Raw genomic sequence first — 21,980 nt, 5'->3', positions numbered from 1 at the left:
TCTTCAAATTCATAAACCTGGAATATCTTTCCAATTTTTGATTTACTCTTTAGTGACTTGCATTAATGTTTTAGTTTTTATTCTATAGATCTTTCACTTCTTTTGGTAATTTTTAGGTATTTTATTTTATTTGTAGCTATTATAAGTGAAATTACTTTTTGGCTTTCCTCTTTATATTGTTCTCTGTTGGAATATAGAAATGTTACTAATTTTGGTATATTGATTTTGTATCTTACAACTTTACTGTATTTGTCAATTCTAATAATTGTTTTTGTTTGGGTCTGCAAGTTTTTCTAAATATAAAATCATACAATCTGCAAATGAAAATAATTCGACTCCTTTTTTCCAATTTGGATGCCCTGCTTTTCTTGCTCTGGTCTCATTGCTCTATCCAGGACTTTGACTACCAAGCTGAATAACCGTGGTGAAAGTGGGCATCCTTATCAAGTTCCAGATCTTAGAGCTGAGGTTTTCAGTTTTTTCCTATTCACAAATGACACATTTGGGTCTCTCATATATGGCTTTTATTATGTTAAGGTATGCTCCTTCTATACCCAGTATTTTGAGGGTTTTTGTTATTAAGGGATGTTGAACTTTATCAAATGCTTTTTCCACATCAATCAAAATGATCATATGGTTTTTGTCCCTTATTCTGATTATATAATGTATCACATTGATTTACTTGCATATATTGAATCATGCTTGCATACAAGGGATAAATCCCATTCAGTCATGATGAATAATATATTCAATATATTGTTGAATTCAATTTGATAGTATTTTTTGATGAATTTGGTAGTATTTTATGAAGGATATTTGCATCCATATTCATCAAAGATATTCGTATTTACTTTTCTGTTTTTGATGTTTCTATGGTTTAGGTATCAGAGTAGCTGTGGCTTTGTGGACTAAGTTTTAAAGTGTTTACTTCTCCTGTATTTTTTTGGAATAGTTTGAGTAGGATTGGTAGTAGTTCTTTCTTTTTCTTTTTTTTTTTTTTTTTTTTTTTTGCTTTGTTTTTTTGAGAAGGAGTCTAGCTCTGTCACACAGGCTGGACTGCAGTGGCACGATTTTGGCTTACTGCAACCTCTGCCTCTTGGGTTCAAGTGATTCTTCTGCCTTAGCATCCCAAGTAGCTGGGACCATGCCTTAGTGAGCACCACCATGCCCGGCTAATTTTTGTATTTTTAGTAGAGACGGGGTTTCACCATATTGGCCAGGCTGGTCTCCAATTCCTGGCCTCATGATCTGCCTGCCTCAGCTTCCAAAAGTGCTGGGATTACAGGCATAAGCCACCGTGCCCAGCCTGGTTCTTCGTTAAATGTTTGGCATAATTCGGCAAAAACCACTGGGTCCAGACATTTATTTACTTAGATACTTTTTATTATGGCTTCTATCTTGTTAATCAATTTTGATCTGATCAAGTTTTCAATTTCTCCTTTTCTTTTCCTTTCTTTTCTTTTTTTTTTTTTTAATTTAGAAAGTTTATTTTGCCAAGGTTGAGAATGCACGCGTGTGACACAGCCTCAGGAGGTTCTGACAACATATGTCCAAGGTGGTCAGAGCACAGTTTGGTTTTATACATTTTTGGGAGACATGAGATGTCAATCAACATATGTAAGATGAACATTGGTTCAGTCTGGAAAGGTGGGACAACTTTAAGCAAAGGCAGGAAGACGTGAAGTCAGGAGGGGCCTTCCAGGTCATAGGCAGATAAGAGAAAAATGATTGCATTATACTGAGTTTCTGATTAGCCTCTCCAAAGGAGGCAATCAATTATCTCAGTGAGCAGAGGGGTGACTTTGAATAGAATGGGAGGCAGGTTTGCCCTAAGCAGTTCCCACTTGACTTTTCCCTTTAGCTTAGTGATTTGGGGGCCCCAAGATTTATTTTCCTTTCACACTCCTAGGTACAGTGCCTAGTCAGGAAAAAAAATGCCCCAAATCTCTAAAGTCACAGCGACAGTCACACAAACATAATTTTCCCACGGTGCTCTGCATCCCACTTTATAGTGACCACTGCACACTCTAATGTTAGTCTTGCATCACCTGAAACTTCTTTACCCTAGGTGCTATGGGTTTATGAGAACATAAATGATACATAGTTATAGAATCACAAGCTGAATAGACTTCAACATTGTCCACCATGAAAGAAACATTTATTCTCCACCTTATGCCATGCCACTACTTTTGTTTGGACCTATTGAGGTACATTTATTTTATTGGATTTTAATGAGTTTGAGACACTGAGAATGCATGTCAAGAAGTAGAAGGGAGGAAAGAAAAGAAAAGTAATGTTATGGTCTGCTGTGCTTTCTTACTTAATACTGAAAACAATGCAAAGAATAATTCATAGATGAGGACATTGGGATATGAAAAGTGATAACTCTATGATCACATAGTACATTGCAGATCTTGGATTTTAACCGATGTTTTACGTGACTTAGAAACCCTTCATATTATTTACACTACTCATTTCTATCCTGCCAAATGTCTCTATTAATATCCAGACTCTTTTTTGGATTAAAACTCTGAATTCTGTTTCTGATCTGTATCATTTAAACCACAAATACTTAGTATGAACACCATAAGTGCTAAAGCATTAAAAAGTCATTAAATAACCTCAAATTAATAAGGCACTTTAGTGTTTGGAAATTCTTGTACATATATTACCTCTTGTCTTTAATAGCAGTATAAGATGAATATCTTAATGTCATCTCTTTTTTAAAAATTAGGAGGCCAATGTCTAGGGAGATAATTTGTGAGAGATAGCATGATGACGGTGGAGCCAGAATGTGAACTTGGGTCTTCTGGCTCCAAGTCCAGAATAGCTGCATTGCTCTACTACAGTCAGTGTTTTGTTGATGAAACATCTGTAGCCTTGCTTTCCTGGGGTACAGCATCAGGGGAAGGACAACAAAGAGTATACATGCATTCTCAGTGATGTTCAACAGTAATTTCCTTCCACTAACGACTTACAGAGTTCTCCCTTCTTAATTTCCTTCCTTTTCTCCAGTGAGCGTCTAGAAGTTATTTATATTCACTATGTCAAATGTTTGAGCTTAATTTTCTTAGGTATATTTTGCTGCTCTCTCTTTACTTTCTTTTTTTTTATTGCACTTTAAGTTTTAGGGTACATGTGCACAACGTGCAGGTTTGTTAAATATGTATCCATGTGCCATGTTGGTGTGCTGCACCCTTCAACTCGTCATTTAGCATTAGGTGTATCTGCTAATACTATCCTCCCCCCTCCCCCGACCCAACAACAGTCCCCGGAGTGTGATGTTCCCCTTTTTTCTTTTCTTTTCCTTTCTTTTCTTTTCTTATTTTCTTTACTTTTCTCGCTCTCTCTCTTTCTTTCTTTTCTTTCTTTTTTGACAGAGTTTCTCTCTGTCGCCCAAGCTGAAGTGCAGTGGCATGGTCTTGGCTCACTGTAACCTCCGCCTCCCAGGTTCAAGCCATTCTTCTGCCTCAGCCTCCTGAGTAGCTAGAACTGTGCCTTAATGCACACCACCATGCCAGCTAATTTTTCGTATTTTTAGTAGAGACAGGGTTTTACCATTTTGGCAAGGCTGGTCTCGAGCTCCTGACCTCAATGATGAGCCCTCCCCAGCCTCTCAAAGTAACTGGCCTTAATTTCTCTATTTTTTTTTTGAGACAGAGTCTCACTCTGTCACCAGGCTGTAGTGCAGTGGCAGGATCTTGGCTCACTGCAACCTCTGCCTCCTGGATTCAAGTGATTCCCCTGTCTCAGCCTCCTGAGAAGCTGGGAATACAGGTGTGTGTGCCACCACGCCCGTCTAATTTTTTGTATTTTAGTAGAGACGGGGTTTCACCATGTTGGCCAGGATGGTCTCAGTCTCCTGACCTCATGATCCACCTGCCTCGGCCTCCCAAAGTGCTGGGATTACAGGCGTGAGCCACCGCACCCAGCCTCCTTAACTTCTTTATCGTTCAAAGTTGGTAAGTTTTATTGGTCTAGGCATTTTTCCATTTCTTCAAGATTTTCCAATTTATTGGCATATAGTTGCTCCTAATGGCCACTAAAGATCCTTTTAATTTGTGCATTTCAATTTTAATGTCTCATTTTTATCTCTGATTTTATTTATTTGGATCTTCTTTTTTTGTAGTATGGCTAAAGGATTGTCCATTTTGTTATTCAAAAAACAAACTTTTTGTTTTATTGATCTGTTATATTGTTTTCTTTATTTCTGTTCTGATCATTATTGATTTTTTCTACTAATTTTGGGTTTGGTTTGCTCTTGCTTTTCTACTTCTTTAAGATGCATTGCTACGTTTTTTATTTGAAGTTTTTTTTTTTTTTTTCCACGTAGGCACTGATAGATATAAGCTTTACTGTTAATAGTTCTTTCATTATATCCCATATGTTATGTTATGTTGTGTTTCTATGATCATCTGTTTCAAGAAAATCTTCTGTTTCTTTGTTAATTTCTTCATTGACACACTGTTCATACAGGAGCATATTGTTTAATTTCCACATGTTTGTATAGTTTCCAGAATTCTTTCTTTTCATTGATTTCTAATTTTATTCCATTGTGCTCAGAAAAGATTCTTGATATTATTTCATAATCTGGAAAGCTTTAAAACTTGTTTATGATCTAACATATAATCTACTATTGAGAATCACCCATGTGCTTAAGAAAAGAATGTGTATTCTGCAACTATTGGATGAAATGTTCCGTAAATACCTGTTAGATTCATTTTGTTATAGTGCAGATTAGGTTCGATGTTTCTTTGTTGATTTTCTATCTGGAAGATCTGTCCATTGCTGAAAGTGGGGTGTTGATGTCTACAGCAATTATTGTAGTGGGGCCTGTTTCTCTCTTTAACTCTAATAATTTTTGCTTTATACATCCGGGTGCTCCAGTATTGGGTGCATATATATTTAAAATTGTTATATACTCTTGCTGAAATGACTCCTTTATTATTATATAGAGTCTTTCTTTGTTTCCACTTATAATCTTTTCTTAAAATTTATTTAGTCAGATGTAAGTATAGCTACTCTTACTCTTTTTGGTTTCCATTTGCATGCAATATTATTTTCTATTTCTTTATTTTTAGTCCATGTGTGTCTCTGTAGGTGAAGTGTATTTCCTGCAGTCATCAGATCAATGGATCTTTTTTATCCATTCAGCCACTCTGTGTCATTTGATGAGAGAATTTAGTTTATTTATATTCAGTGTTATTGATAACAAAGGAATTATTCCTGTCATTTTGTTATTATTTTTCTAGTTGTTCTGTGGTCTTCCTTTTTCTTTCCTGGTGTGTGTGTGTGTGTGTGTGTCTGAAGGTGATTCTGTCTGGTGATAGGATTTAGTGTCTTGCTTTAATTTTGTGTGTCCATTCTGTGTTTTTTCTGGTTTGAGGTTACCATGAGGATTACAAATACTATCTTATACCTCATTATTTTAAGCTGATACTATCAGGAGAACCCACCCCCAATAATTCAATGTTATTTCACATAAGTTCTTTTCTATTTCCCTAAGTGTTGGCCAGTCTGAGAAATAAAGGGAAAGAGTACAAAACAGAGAAATTTTAAAGCTGGGTATCCGGGGGAGACATCACATGTCAGTAGGTTCCCTGATGCCCCACAAGCTGCAAAACCAGTAAGTTTTTATTAGTGATTTTCAAAGGGGAAGGAGTGTACGAATAGGGTGTGGGTCACAGAGATCACATGCTTCACAAGGTAATAAAATATCACAAGGCAAATGGAGGCAGGGTGAGATCACAGGACCGGGGCAAAATTAAAAATGCTAATGAAGTTTCATGTCCCACTGGGCACACATTGTCATGGATAACATCTTATCAGGAGACAGGGTTTGAGAGCAGACAACCAGTCTGACCAAAATTTATTAGGCAGGAATTTCCTCTTCCTAATAGGACTGGGAGCGCTACAAGAGAACAGGGCTTATTTCATCCCTTATCTGCAACTGTATAAGACAGACATTCCCAGAGTGGCCATTTCAGAGACCTCTCCCTAGGAACACATTCTCTTCCTCAGGGCTGTTCCTTGCTGAGAAAAAGAATTCAGCAATATTTCTCCTATTTGCTTCTGAAAGAAGAAAAATATGGCTCTGTTCCACCTGGCTCTCAGGCAGCCAGACCTAATGGTTATCTCCCTTGTTCCCTGAACATTGCTGTTATCCTGTTCTTTTTTTAAGGTGCCCAGATTTCATATTGTTTAAACACATACACTTTATGAAAAATTTGTGCAGTTAAAGCAATCATCACAGGGTCCTGAGGTGACATACATCCTCAGTTTATGAAGATGACGGGATTAAGAGATTAAAGTAAAGACAGGCATAGGAAATCAAAAGAGTATTGATTGGGGAAGTGATAAATGTCCATGAAATCTTCACAGTTTATGTTCAGAGATTGCAGTAAAGACAGGCATAAGAAATTATAAAAGTATTAATTTGGGAAACAAATAAATGTCCATGAAATCATCACAATTTATGTTCTTCTGCCATGGCTTCAGCCAGTCCTTCCATTCAGGGTCCCTGACTTCCCACATCTCTCCCTTTCTTTTTATATAAATGTGCCATGGCAATGAAGGCTCCTTCGTTCTCTCGATTTTGACGCAAGATTCTTTCACTGATCTGGCACACTAAAGACAAGCTGATTAAACAGAGAAACATAATTCCAAAATTTACTACAGTGGAGCCCCCAATAGACTTAATCCAAGTCATGGGGTTTAGTCCAGAAAGATTTTCTGCCACCTGATCTAACGCCTCAGCTCCAGGCACAATGGATAAATGAGCTTGAGAGGCTTCAAAAATTTGTTTCTTTAATTTAGCTATGTCTAATGATAAATTATCTTCTCTACCTAGGAGTCCTTTGACCATTTCTCATGAATGATCAGTCTCGTTATAGGAATACGAGTGATTCCAATTGCACTGTATTTGCATGCGATGTTCAAGACTCACTACCTGATCTCCAAGCCAAATAATAGACTGTTTTAAATCATTAATTTGATTAGCCAATTTTTGATCAATGCCTTGTTGAGAATTCCACATTGGGGTGGAATTGGCTTGCCAATCATTAACAAAATGAGCCATTTGAATAGATTGATGTAATGCCATTCTGGCAGTGGTGGCCAGTGCAGTGACTGTAATTAGGCCCATGATCACAGTGATTAAAGTGAAAACAAATCTCTTAGATCTTTTTAGAATTTGCTGTAACACTTCATTAATTAAATGTATTGAGGGGGAGGATTCCCAAGATCTGGGCAAAGTTACCGGAATCCAGATTCCTTCTCGAGCTTGAACCAACATTACACTTTTCCTGGAATCAAAATGGGAGTTAATACAGGTGTATAAATGACAATTAATGCATTGGACAGTTTGATTGTTCATCCAAATTTTGATATTTCCCACTAACAGCATGTAAGGAGGCTTAACACAACTCTGTATGAGAACAGTCAGGTTGGAGGTAAGTAAAGCAGAATATCTGGATCTATGTTGATAATGAGAGATGGGGGCGGTAGCAGGGACAACAGACAGAATAGTTAGTTTCCTTCACTTATGAAGCTTAATTTGGCCGGATATGAAATTCTGGGTTGAAAATTCTTTTCTTTAAGAATGTTGAATATTGGCCCCCACTCTTTTCTGGCATGTAGAGTTTCTGCCAAGAGTTTCGCTGTTAGTCTGATGGGCTTCCCTTTGTGGGTAACCTGACCTTTCCCTGTGGCTCCCCTTAACATTTTTTCCTTCATTTCAACTTTGGTGAATCTGACAATCATGTGTCTTGGAGTTGCTCTTCTTGAGGAGTATCTTTGTGGTGTTCTCTGTTTCCTGAATTTGAATGTTGGCCTGCCTTGCTAGATTGGGGAAGTTCCCCTGGATAATATTCTGCAGAGTGTTTTCCAACTTGGTTCCATTCTCCCCGTCACTTTCAGGTACACCAATCAGACTTAGATTTGGTCTTTTCACATAGTCTCATATTTCTTGGAGGCTTCATTCATTTGTTTTTATTCTTTTTTTCTCTAAACTTCTCTTCTTGCTTCATTTCGTTCATTTGATCTTCCATCACTGATACCCTTTCTTCCAGTAGATTGAATTGGCTACTGAAGCTTGTGCATTCATCACATAGTTCTTGTGCCATGGTTTTCAGCTCCATCAGGTCCTTTATGGACTTCTCTACATTGGTTAGTCTAGTTAGCCATTCATCTAATATTTTTTCAAGGTTTTTATCTTCTTTGCATTGGGTTCGAACTTCCTCCTTTAGCCCAGAGAAGTTTGATCTTCTGAGGCCTTCTTCTCTCAACTCATCAGAGTCATTCTCCATCCAGCTTTGTTCCATTACTGGTGAGTAGCTTCATTCCTTTGGCAGAGGAGAGGCACTTTGATTTTTAGAATTTTCAGTTTTTCTGCTCTGTTTTTTCCCAATCTTTGTGGTTTTATCTACCTTTGGTCTTTGATGATGGTGATGTACAGATGGGGTTTTGGTGAGAATGTCCTTTCTGTTTGTTAGTTTTCCTTCTAACAGTCAGGACCCTCAGTTGCAGGTCTGTTGGAGTTTGCTGGAGGTCCACTCCAGACACTGTTTGCCTGGGTATCAGCAGTGGAGGCTGCAGAACAATGAATATTGGTGAACAGCAAATGTTGCTGCCTGATTTTTCCTCTGGAAGTTTCATCTCAGAGGGGTACCCGGCCGTGTGAGGTGTCACCTCACCCGGCCATGTGAGGTGTCACCCCTAACTAGGGTGCCTCCCAGTTAGGCTACTTCGTGGCCAGGGACCCACTTGAGGAGGCAGTCTGTCCATTCTCAGATCTCCAGTTCCATGCTGGGAGAACCACTACTCTCTTCAAAGCTGTCAGACAGGGACATTTAAGTCTGCAGAAGTTTCTGCTGCCTTTTGTTCAGCTATGCCCTGCCCCCAGAGGTGGAGTATACAGAGGCAGGCAGACCTCCTTGAGCTGCGGTGGACTCCACCCAGTTTGAGCTTCCCGGCCACTTTGTTTACCTACTCAAGCCTCAGCAATGGTGGCAGCCCCTCCCCCAACCTCACTGCCAGGTTTTAGTTCAATCTCAGACTGCCATGCTGTCAATGAGTGAGGCTCCATGGGTGTAGGACCCTCTGAGCCAGGTGTGGGATATAATCTCCTGTTGTGCCGTTTGCTAAGACCATTCGAAAAGCGCAGTATTAGGGTGGGAATGACTCGATTTTCCAGGTGCCATTTGTAACCCCTTCCCTTACCTCACCCTGCTTCAGCTCATGCTCAGTGTGCTGCACCCACTGTCCTGCACCCACTGTCTTACAGTCCCAGTGAGATGAACACAGTACCTCAGTTGGAAATGCAGAAATCACCCGTCTTCTGCGTTGCTCATGCTGGGAGCTGTAAACTGGAGCTGTTCCTATTCGGCCATCTTGGAACTGCCCCCCAGCACTTGTATACCTATGTAAACAATGTATAATAATAATGTAACAATTATATTATGTAATATATATGTAATAATTATATAAACCAGAACTTAATGTATAATAATAATTTTTAAAAATCAAAAACTTTTGTACTTTCTCTTTTGACCCTATTTTCTAGATCCTGTATTCATGCTTCATTGTTTATTATTCTTTCTTCTTTTGTCTCTGTGTATTTTTTCTTTTTTCATAATGTTTTTTTTTGAGATGGAGTCTCACACTGTGGCCCAGGTGGGAGTGCAATCACATAATTACTGTGTATTTTCAGAAAGCCTGTCTTCAAGCTCACTAGTTCTTTCTTCTGCTTGATCAGTTCTCTTATTGAAAGTCTCTAATGTATTCCTCTCTATTCCTACTGCATTTTTCAGCTCCAGTATTTTTGATTGATTTTTAAAAATTATTTTAATCTTTTGGTTAAAATTATCTGATGGAATTCTGAATTTCTTTGTTATTTTGAATTTGTATTTTAGTTTCTTCAAAACAGCTATATTAAATTATTTGTGTTAAATGTTGGATATTTCTGTTTCTCCAGAACTGGTTCCTTGTGGCTTATGTAGTCCCTTTAGTGAAGTCATGTTTTCCTGGATTTTCTTGATATGTGTAGATGCTCTTCTTTTTCTGTGCATTGGAGAATTAGGTATTTACCATAGGCTTTGCAGTCTGGGCCTGTTTATACCCACGCTTCTCATGAAGGCTTTCCAGATATTTGTAAAAACTTGGATGTTGTAATCTAGGCTGTATCTACTTTAGTGGGCACCCAAAGCACTGAAACCCTTTGGTTATTTCAGACTTTGAGAAGTACCGTCTTCATAGTCTTGGAGATCTGGGAGAATTCTCTGCATTACCAGGCAGAGACTGTTTTTTTTCTCTTACTTTCTTCTAAACAAAAAGGGTCTCTCTCTCTCTCTCCCCCAACCCACCTAAAGCTGGAGGTGGAGTGACACAAGCACCCCTGTGGCCGCCAGCACTGTGACTGCACTAGTTTAGAACTGAAACCTGAACAGCACTGGGTCTTGCTGAAGGCCTGCTGTAACCACTTTCTGGCTACAGCTTATTTTCATTCAATGCCCTGGGCCTTACAATCGGCAGGTGGCAAAGGTAGCCAGGCTTGTGTTTTTCCCTGCAGGCCTCCGAGTTCCACAAAGCTCCACATGGGTCCCATGGTGCCATATGGGAGCCAAGGATTAGATTCAAAACCTTAGAATTCTACCTGATTTTATATTTTCCTGTGGCTTAGCTGGCATCCAAACCACAAGATGCAGTTTTTCCCACTCTCCCCTCCCATTTCAGTAGACAGAGGAGTCTCACCCTGTGGTCACCACTACCACGGGCCCATAGGTGGTACTGCCAAACCAATGCCACTGTTCCCTTAAGGCCGAAGTGCTCTTGTGTCAACTTGTGATGAATGCTGCCTGGCCTGAGACTCACTTTTTTGGACAGTGTGCTCCCCTCTGGCACAGGGCTGGCTCAGAAATGCTGCCCAAGAGTTAAGTTGTGAAATCAGGGTTCCTAAGGGCCCACTTGGTGCTCTATCTTCCTGTGGGTGAGCTGGCACCTGAAGCCAGAATGTCACCAGTTCTCACCCAAAGCCCTTGACAGTACCTGTGTATCACTGCTGGTTATTCAGGGCCCAAGAGCTCTTTAGTTAGCAGGTGATTAATGCTACCAGGGCTGGATTCTTACTTTCAAGGCAGTGGTTTGCCTTCTGGCCCAGAATTTGTTTGTCTAGTATTGTTATCCAGAAGCTAGAGCCTAGAAAGGGGCCCTCAGGACTTTGACCATTGCCCTGTCCTGCTGTGGCTGAGCTGGTATCCAAAATGCAAGACAATGTCCTCCCCATGCTTTTCTCTCCTTTGCTAAAGTGGATTGAAGTGGATTGCATGTCTTTGGGAGCTGCAAACTATACAGTTTGGGCTTAGGGGAGGGCTGATGCCAGCTCTCTCTTAGCCACCCCAGTTGATGTCTCAGTAAGTTATGTGCCACGCATTCTACTTGTTCTGGACCTAGTTTGACACTAGAATTCATCCAGGGGTTACGGTTATTGTGGCATAGAGTGACTTTTGAGTTTATTTAGAGCCCAGGAGCACTTTAGCCCTGGTGTTGAGGTTTGCAGAACTCAAGTTTGGACAACTGGGATCAACCATTCTCCTCTGGCTAGGGTTGGTTTCAATGCTCCCTCCATAAGAGCATTTATGCAACGAGTCCAATTGTTGGGCGTCTGGTTTTTCTTTCTGGTCTAACAATACACCACTGAGTTAGATGTTTCACAATTACTGCACACTCTTTCATCCAGTCCGCAGAAACCCTCTCCACATCACACCACTGCTGCTGGGAGGTTGATGAAGTGTGGTTTCAGGGATTCAAGTCTTTTTTTTTTTAACTACTTCAGTGCCTCTTTCAGCAACAGAAAGTTAAAACCAGGTAGTGTGAGTGCTCACCTTATTATTGATTCTTATGAAGGTGCTTTATTGTGTAGATAATTTTTTTTTTTTGAGATACAGTGTCACTCAGTTCCCCAGGCTGGAGTGCAGTGGGAAAATCTCAGCTCACTGCAACCTCAGCCTCCCAGGTTCAAGTGGTTTTCTTGCCTCAGCCTCCCGAGTAGCTGGGACTACAGGCACGTGCCACCACACCTTGCTAATTTTTGTATTTTTAGTAGAGATAGTGTTTCAGTTTGTTGGCCAGGCTGATCTCAAACTTTTGACTTCAAGTGATCTGCCCACCTCAGCCTCCCAAAGTGCTGGGAATACATGCATGAGCCACAGCACTTGGCCTATTGTGTAATTATTAAATTGGTGTTCTTGCCAGGGGGATGATCAGTGGAGCCTTCTATTCCACTATCTTGCTCCACCTCTCTCTCTTCTCTCTTGCTCTGCCTTTCTTTCTCATTGTGGTTTATCAAATATTTTCTCCAAATCTGTAGGTTACCTTTTTATTTTGTTGATCATTTTTTTCTCCTATGCAGTTTTTTAGTTTGATGTAGTTCCATTTATTTATTTATGCTTTTGTTGCCTTTACTTTTGTTGTCATATACAAATAGTCACTACTAAGGCCAATGTCAAGAAATTTTTTACTATGTTTTCTCCTAGAAGACATATAATTTCAGATCTTATATTTAAATCTTTAATTCAATTTTTAATTTTTTTGTGGTGTAAGGTAAGGGTCTAATTTTATTCTTTTGCATAGAGATATCCAGTTTCCCAGCACTATTAATTAATGAAATCTTTTTCATTGTGTATTCTTGATGCTCTTGCTGAAAATTAGTTCATTGTGTAAAAGGAAAATAAGTCTCAGGACCCCCAAATCAGTAAGTTAAAGGAAAAAGTTAACCTGGGAACTGCATTGGGCAAACCTGCCTCTCATTCTATTTCTAAATATGATAGCTACAAAGATAAAGAAGCTACAGCCAGGTGCGGTGGCTCACACCTGTAATCCCAGTACTTTGGGAGGCCAAGGCGGGTGGATCACAAGGTCAGGAGTTTGCGACCAGCCTAACTGGTGAAACTCCATCTTTACTAAAAATACACAAATTAGCTGGGTGTGGTGGCGCACACCTGTAATCCCAGCTGCTCAGGAGGCTGAGGCAGGAGAATCACTTGAACCCAGGAGGCAGAGGTTGCATTGAGCCAAGATTGTGCTGCTGAACTCCAGCCTGGGCAACAGAGTGAGACTGTCTCAAAAAAAAAAAAAAAAAGGAAGAAGCAGCTACATACCTTCCTCACAATTTGCACACAAGGAATTTCCTGTGGACAAAGGAAAGCAGAACTCAAAGTCATGCCTCTGCTTGAGTGAGACAAATTCTTATCTAACTTCTCTTTTTACATTATTGTTTCACCAAACCAGACTAAGGTATAAGTGACAATTTTTATAAACTTTGTATTCGTGACAGGCTAATCACAAACTCAAAAGAATGCAACTGTTTCTTTCTTATCTACCTATGACCTAGAAAACCTTTCCTGCTTAGAGCCTGTCCCACCTTTCCAGACCAAACCAGTGTACATCTTATTTATACTGATCGAGATCTCATGTCTCCCTAAAATGTATAATAGCAAGCTGTGCCCCAACCACCTTGGGCAAATGTCATCAGGACCTCTTGAGGCTGTCATGGGCATATCTTTAACCTTGGCAAAATATACTTTCTAAATTTATTAAGAATTGTCTCAGATATTTTTTGGTTTACAACTGTATATGGTGGGCTTATTTCTGGCCTCTGTATTCTGTTCCATTTCGTATATTTGTCTGTTTTCATGCCAATATCATACTGTCTTGATTACTATAGCTTTGTAATATAATTTGAAATTAGGAAGTGTGATTTCTGCAACTCTTTTCTTTTTTTCTCAAGATTGCTTTAGCTATTTGGGACCTTTTTTTGTTCTTTTTGTATTTTGGAGTTTTTATTATTTCTGTGAAAAATGCCATTGGAATTTTGATGGAAATGGAATTAACTCTGTAGATCACATTGTGTGGCATGGGCATTTTAATATTCGTTCTTCCAATTCATGAATACAGGATATAATTTTACTTGTGTGTTCTACATTTTCTGTCATTAATGTTTTATAGTTTTCAATGTGGAGATAGTTCACCTCCATGGTTAAACTTATTTGTAAAAATTTTACTCTTCATGAAGAAGCAAACAACAGACACTGAGGTTTACTTGAATGAGGAAAGTGAGAGGAGGGAGAGGAGTGGAAAAGATAACTATTGGGTACTGGGCTTAATATCTGGGTGATGAAATAATATGTTCAACAAGCCCCCAAGGTACGTGTTTACCTAATGTAACAAACCTTCACATGTAATTTCAAATGTAATATAAATGTTAGAAAAAAAATTATTCCTTTAGATGCTATCCTGAATGAGATATTTTTAAGTTTTCAGATACATCTTTATTGATGTCAAGAAGTGCATCTGATTTTTCTGTGTTGATTTTGTAACTGAAACTTTACCGTATTCATTGATTTGTTTTGACAGTTTTTTGCTGGAGTCTTTAGAGTTTTCTACATATAGGATTATGTTATATGAAACAAGCATACTTTTACTTCTTCCTTTCTGATTAGGACGCCTTCTTTTTTTGCTTTTCTTATTGCTATTGCTAGTACTTTCAATACTATGGTAAATAGAAGGGGTGAGAGTGAACAACCTTACATTTTACCAGATCTCAGAGGGAAATCTTTCCATTTTTTTCATTGATTATAATGTTACCTGTGGGCTTTTTATATGTAGCTTTTATTGTGTTCAGTAAATTTTCTTCTATGCTTATTTTGTTGAGTGGTTTTATGTTGAACTTTGTCAAATATTTTTATGCATCTATTGAAATGATTGTGTGGCTTTTACCTTTTAATTTGTTAACATAATGTATCTAATGGATTGATTTGTGTATGTCCAACCACCTTTGCATCCAAGAGACAAATCTCACTTGGTCATGGTGTATAAATTTTTTGAAGTGTCGTTGAATTTGATCTGCTAGTATTTTTTTCAAGGCTTTTTGCATCATTGTTCATCAGATATATTGGCCTGTAGTTTCCTTTTCTGGTGGTTTCTTAGTCAGGATTTGGTGTCAGGGTAATGCTGGCCTTCTATAATATAATTGGAAGTATTCCCTCTACTTCTAATTTTTGGAATGATTTAAAGAAACTGTGGACTTGAACAACACTATAGACCAAATAAATGTAACAAACATACACAGAACTTTTTGCCCAACAGCAGAAGAATATAAGTTTATCTCAAGTGCTAACGGAACATTCTCTAGGATATTTTACATGTTAGGTCACAAAATGAGCCTTAAAGAATTTAATATTGAAACCATACCAAGCATCTTTTCCAAGCACAAGAATGAAGCTGGAATTCAGTAACACCAAAAAAAGGGTAAATTAACAAATACGCTGAAATGAAATAACACACTCTTTTTTTTTTTTTTTTTTTTTTTTTGAGATGGAGTCTTGCTCTGTCACCCAAGCTGGAGTGTAGTGGTGTGATCTTGGCTCATTGCAAGCTCCACCTTCCAGGTTCATGCCTTTCTCCCGCCTCAGCCTCCCGAGTAGCTGGGACTTCAGGCGCCCACCACCATGCCCAGCTAATTTTTTTTTTTGTATTTTTTAGTAGTGATGGGGTTTCACTGAATAACACACTCTTAAATAACCACTTGGTCAAACAGGAAATTTAAAAAATAATTTTAAAATATCTTGAGATGAAAAGGAGTAAAAGCATAACTTCCCAAAACTTACAGGATTCAGCAAATGCAATAAACATTTACAGTGTAAACACCTACATTAAAAAAGATGTCAAATAACCTAACTTTATACCTCACAAAACTAGAAAAAGAATAATAACATAAACCCAAATTTATCAGTAAAAAAGAAATAATAAAGCTCGGAACAATAGAGGACAGAAAAAAAATTTTTTTTAAACTGACCAAATTAATAGTTGGTATTTTGAAGATATAAACAAAATCAGTGAACTCTTAGCTAGACTAATAGAAGAAGGAAGGGAGGTGGGTCAAGATGGTAGACTAAAAGCTGCTAGTGTGCACCACTTTTATGGAGAGAAATAAAAGGGATGAGTAAATACTACACCATCAACTGAAACATTCAGGTGCATGTTTTGAGATTCATTAAGGAAACAAGTCAACTCGCGGAGAATAGACAGGAGCAAGACAGGATGACCGCCCACCCAGGAGCAACATGAAGCCAAGGTAGCCTCTGTCAACCAGGGAAATAGTGAGATAGTAAGAGTAAGAGACCCTGAAGACCCATACGTCTTCCATGGATTTTTGCAACTCAGGAATCAGGAGAACCCCTCACAAACCTACTCCATCAGAGCCTTCAGTCTGACAAAGAAAACTATGTGGTCTTGGCAGAGTTGCTGCTCAGGCACACACAAGTCCTGGGAGCCTTGGATTCTCAGGCATCCTAGCAATAGCAGCTGCATCTCTGGCAAAGGGGGTGGTTATGCTCCCATACATGCACCCAGGAAAGGGGCTGAATCCAAAGAGGGGAGCAATGACAGTCTACAGGCCCCACATACACAGCACCTCGCAGGATAAGATTCTCTGGCCTGTGACTCCAGCCAGTCTCCAATAGCAGCCCTCCCCGAGATGGAGCTCCCAGAGGGAGGGGTGGGCCTCTGTCTTTGCCGTTGGCTGTTGTTGCAGCTTCTCTAGGAAAAACGGCCACTGTTTTTGTGCATGAGTTCCTGATCCTGTTTCTCCTCGCTGCGTGGGACCTCCCAAACTTGGTCTCCAGCCACCATCTGCCAATGTTTTTGGACCAGCAGCAACTCTTGTATTTCCCTGGGATGGAGCTACCAGAAGGAGGGCACACCGCCATTTTTGGGGTCTTGCAGACTTAGCTTTTATTCCCCTCAGGCTCTAGATGGTCCAGAGGTGATTAGGGAATGTAGCCGACCTCCCGAACAGTGCAGCTGCTGTACATAATAGTGGCCACAATTTTTTTTTTTTTTGGCCTAAAGTCCCGCTACCATTTCTTTTTACTAGGTGGGACCTCCCGACCAGGGTCTTCAGTCACCTTGTGCCAATGTTTTTGGATGAACGGCAGCTCTGTATCTCCCTGGGAGGGAGCTCCTAGAAAGAGGGATGAGCAGCCATCTTTACAGTCTCGCAGCCTTAGCTGTTGTTGCCCTCAGGCAACAGTCTGCAGATAATTAGGGATAGGAACAGACCTTCAGCACAATGCATCTGCCATACAAAAATCAGGCAGACTGGTTTTTCACATGAGCATCTGATCCCATTTTTCTTCACTAAGCAGGACCTTCCGACCGGTGTCTCTAGCCAGCAACTGACAGTGTTTTCCAGCTGGCAGCAGCTCCATACTTTCCTGGGATGAAGCTCCCAGAGGGAAGGGAGGGCCACCATCTTTGTTGCTTTGCAGTGTTCACTGTTGTTGCCTTCAGGCACTGGAAAGTCTGAGGTGACTAGAGACCAAAGTGGACACCTAGCATAGTGCAGCAGCCCTACAGAAAAACAGCCAGATTATTTTTTTATATGGGTCTCCCATCCCGTTTCTCCTGAAAAAATGAGATCTCACAGCCCAGGTTTCCAGCCACCTCCCACTGGGACTATCCAGCAAGTAGCTATCCTTGTGTATTCATTGTGTATTCTTGATGCTCTTGTTGAAAATTAGTTCATTGTGTAAAAGGAAAAGAAGTCTCAGGACCCCCAAATCAGTAAGTTAAAGGAAAAAGGTAACCTGGGAACTGCATTGGGCAAACCTGCCTCTCATTCTATTTCTAAATATGATAGCTACAAAGAAGCTACAGCTGAGTGCGGTGGCTCACGCCTGTAATCCCAGTACTGTGGGAGGCCAAGGCGGGTGGATTACAAGGTCAGGAGTTTGCGACCAGCCTGACTAACATGGTGAAACTCCATCATTACTAAAAATACACAAATTAGCTGGGTGTGGTGGTGCACACCTGTAATCCCAGCTGCTCAGGAGGCTGAGGCAGGAGAATCACTTGAACCCAGGAGGCAGAGGTTGCATTGAGCCGAGATTGTGCTGTTGAACTCCAGCCTGGGCAACAGAGTGAGACTCTGTGTCAAAAAAAAAAAGTACTACCCTTGCTATCCTCAGACTGGTGAAGAAGCAAAGACTCTAACTGCCTTGTTCACATCTCCAACAAGCTGCAGTATACCCAAACAGAGGAGGCCATTCTGTCTCCCATGGGTTCCACCTACCTTTTCTGCTCATCACCAGGCAGGGCCACCTTGTTTTCAGCCCACATCAGTGACACTCCCATCTTGAGCTGACTACCCTGAGCAATTGCTGCTCTGCAACTCTCTGAGGTGAAGCCTCAGGAGACAAGTGAATGACTCTGGGCTACAACCACTGCTAACCAGTTGGGCAGGGAATTGAAACCCTGAGATTGCCCCAGAGCTATGGTGGACAGCACAGGAGTGTCAAGCTACAGTGAGTACTCCCGTGGGAGAGAAGGCCACACCTTGAGAGCATTGAGAGAGAGCACTGATGGAACTGAACTCTGAAGAAATATAGGGGAGCCATGTAACTGATCATGAGCCTACTTACTGACCATTACATGTAAGCATCATACACCAAACCATCAACACCAAAAATACTTTGCTAATATACACCTTTATGAAACCAAAGACAAGAAGTTAGCTATAAATAAATATGCTGCAATATGCCTCAGCCCTGTGAAAATACCCAGAAAAAAAAAGGCTACTGACTGTATTCAACCTACACTACAGTTAAAGGAACACCCATACAAAGAGATGATAAAGAACCAACACAAGAACTCTGGCAACTCAAATGGCCAGTGTCTTATGTCCTCCAAACGACTGCAATAGTTCTCCAAAAAGTGTTCTTAACAGTGCTGAGTTGGCTGAAATGACAGAACTAAAACACAGACCATGGATAGTGTATTAGTCCGTTCTCACACTGCTATAAAGAACTACCTAAGACTGTGTAATTTATAGAGGATAGAGGTGTTTAATTGCCTCATGGTTCTGTAGGCTGTACAGATTTCTTCTTCTAGGGACACCTCAGGAAGCTTTCAATTATAGTGGAAGGCAAAGAAGAAACAGATACATCTTCACATGGCTAGCAGGAGGAAGAGAGACAGCAAAGGGGGGAGTGTTACACACTTTGAAACAACCGGATCTCATGAGAACAGCAAGGGGGATATGTACCCCCATGATCCAGTTACCTCCTACCAGGTCTCTACCCCAATATTGGGGATCAGAGTTCGGCATGATATTTGGGTGGGGACACAGAACCAAACCATATCAGATAGGAATGACGATTATTGAGATTCAGGAGAATTAAAAACCCAACCCAAGAAAACTAAGAATCACAATAAAATGATAATGGACATGACAGATAAAACAGCCAGTATAAAAAAGAATCTAACTGACGTGATAGAGCTGAAAAATACACTACAAGAATTTCACAATGCAACCACAACTATTAACAGCAGAAAAGACCAAGCTGAAAAAAAACTCTGAGAACGTGAATACTGGCTCTCTGAAATAAGACAAACAAAAATAAAGAAAAGAAATTCTAAAATAATGAAAAAAACTTTTGAGAAATATAGAATTATGTAAAGAGGCCAAATCTACAAGTCACTGGTGTCCCTGAAAGAGACGAGGAGGAAGCAAACAGATTGGAAAACATACTTCAGGATAATATCTATGAAATCTTTTCCAACATTGCTATGGAGGGCAGTATTCAAATTCAGGAAATACTGAGAACCCTGGCAAGATACTACACAAGAAGATTATCCCCAAGACACACAATTGTCAAATTTTTCAATGTCTACATGAAAGAAAATGTGTTAAAGGCAGCTTGAGAGAAAGGACAGGTGACCTATAAAGGGAATGCCATCAGGCCAACAGCACAATTTTCAGCAGAAACTCTATAATCCAGAAGACATTAGGGGTCTATATTCAACATTGTTAAAAAACAAAATGTCCAACCAAGAATTTCACATCCAGCCAAAATAAGATTCCTAAGTGAAAGAGAAATATGATTATATTTAGACAAGCAAATGCTGAGGGACTTTATTACCACCACACCCATCTTACAACAGGTCTTAAAAGGAGCATGAAATAAGGAAAAGAAACACCTTTACCACCCAATACAATATCACATGTATGTGTATAGACCAGGGACACTACAAAGAAACCACATAAACAAGTCTGAATAATAACCGGCTAACAGCACAATGAGAGGATCAAATTCACACATATGAATACCAGCCTTAACGGGCTAAATGCCCCAATTAAAAGGCACAGAGTGGCAAGCTGGATACAAAAGCAAGACCCAATGGTGTGCTATTTTTAAGTTACCAACCTCATATGCAATGACACCTATAGCCTCAAAGTAATGGAATGGAGAGAAATCTATCAAGCAAATAGAAATTATAAAAAAAAAACAGAGTTTGCAATCCTAATTTCAGACAAAAAAGACTTTAAACCAACAAAGATAATGAAAGGCAAAGATTATAAAAGATGGACACTTAACCAAATTGTGCGAGATGTACAAAGAAGAGTTGATACCTTTTCTACTAAAATTATTCCAAAAAATTCAGGAGGGAGACTCCTCAAACTGATTCTATGAGGACATCCTCATCCTGAAACCAAAACCTGTCAGAGACACACACACACACAAATAAGACTTCACGCCAATATTCTGCATAAACATAGATGCAGAAATCATCAAAAAATACTAGTGTATTATTTCATTCGCACACTGCTATAAAGACATACCTGAGACTGGGTAATCCATAAAGAAAATCAATTTAATTGACACAATTCTGCCGGCTGTGCAGACTTCTGCTCCTTGAAAGGCCGCAGGAAACTTACAAACATGGGGGAAGGCAAAAGGAAAGCACATACATGTTTTCACATGGCCAGCAGGAGAGACGTGGGGGAGGTACTACACACTTTTAAACAAGCAGATCTTGGGAGAACTCAGTCACAAAAACAGAAAAGGGGAAGTTTACCCCATGATTCAATCACTTCCCACCTGGCCCCTCTTCCAACACTGAGGATTACAATTTGACATGAGATTTGAGTGGGGACACAGAACCAAACCATATTATTTTACCCCTGGCTCCCTCCAAATCTCACTTTCTTCTCACATTTCAATACACAATCGTGCTTTGCCAATAACACCCCAGTGTGTTAACTCATTTCAGCATTAACCTAAAAGTCCAAGTCAAAATTCTCATTTGAGACAAAGCAAGTCCCTTCCCCCCGTGAGCCTGTAAAATCCAAAATAATTTAGTTATTTATGAGACACAATGGGGGTACAGGCATTGGGTAAATTCTCTTGTTCCAAAGGGGAGAAATTGGTCAAAGCAAAGGGGCTACAGGCCCAATGCAAGTCCGAAACCCAGCAAGGCAGTCATGAAATCTTAAAGCTCCCAAATAATCTCCTTTGACTCCATGTCTCACATGCATGCCACACTGATGCAAGAAGTGGGCTCCCAAAGCCTTGGACAGCTCTGCCTCTCTTGCTCTGCAGGGTATAGCTTTTGCAGCTACATTGATGAACTGGCGATAAGCACCCATGGCTTTTCCTGCTGCATGGTGCAAGCTGTTGTTAAATCTCATATTCTGGGTTCTGAAGGATGGTGATATTCTCACAGCTTTACTAGGCAATGACCCAGTGGGGACTCTATGTTTGGGCTCCAACCCAACATTTCCCCTCTGCACTTCCATAGTAGAAATTCTACATGAGGGCTTTACTCCTGCAGCAGACTTCTGCTTGTAAATCCAGGCATTTCCATACAACCCAAGCAGAGACTCCCAAGGCTCATCTCTTGCCATCTGCACATCAGCAGTCTTAACTTCACATGGAAGCCTTCACAGCATCCAGCTTGCACCCTCTGGAGCAGTGGCCTGAGATGTATCTCGGGCCTTTTTAGCAACAGCTAGAGCTGAAACAGCTGGTATACAGGTTGCTATGTCCTGAGGCTGCACAGAGTAGTGGGGCCATGGGCCTGGCCCATGAAACCATTAGATCTCTAGAACGGGGAATGACACAAGTCTTTTTACTAAGACGTAA

Source organism: Symphalangus syndactylus, chromosome X (assembly GCF_028878055.3).
Source record: "Symphalangus syndactylus isolate Jambi chromosome X, NHGRI_mSymSyn1-v2.1_pri, whole genome shotgun sequence".
NCBI classification, from domain to species: Eukaryota; Metazoa; Chordata; class Mammalia; order Primates; family Hylobatidae; genus Symphalangus; species Symphalangus syndactylus.
The sequence above is the reverse complement of the archived record's forward strand: the minus strand, read 5'-3'. Positions refer to the sequence as shown.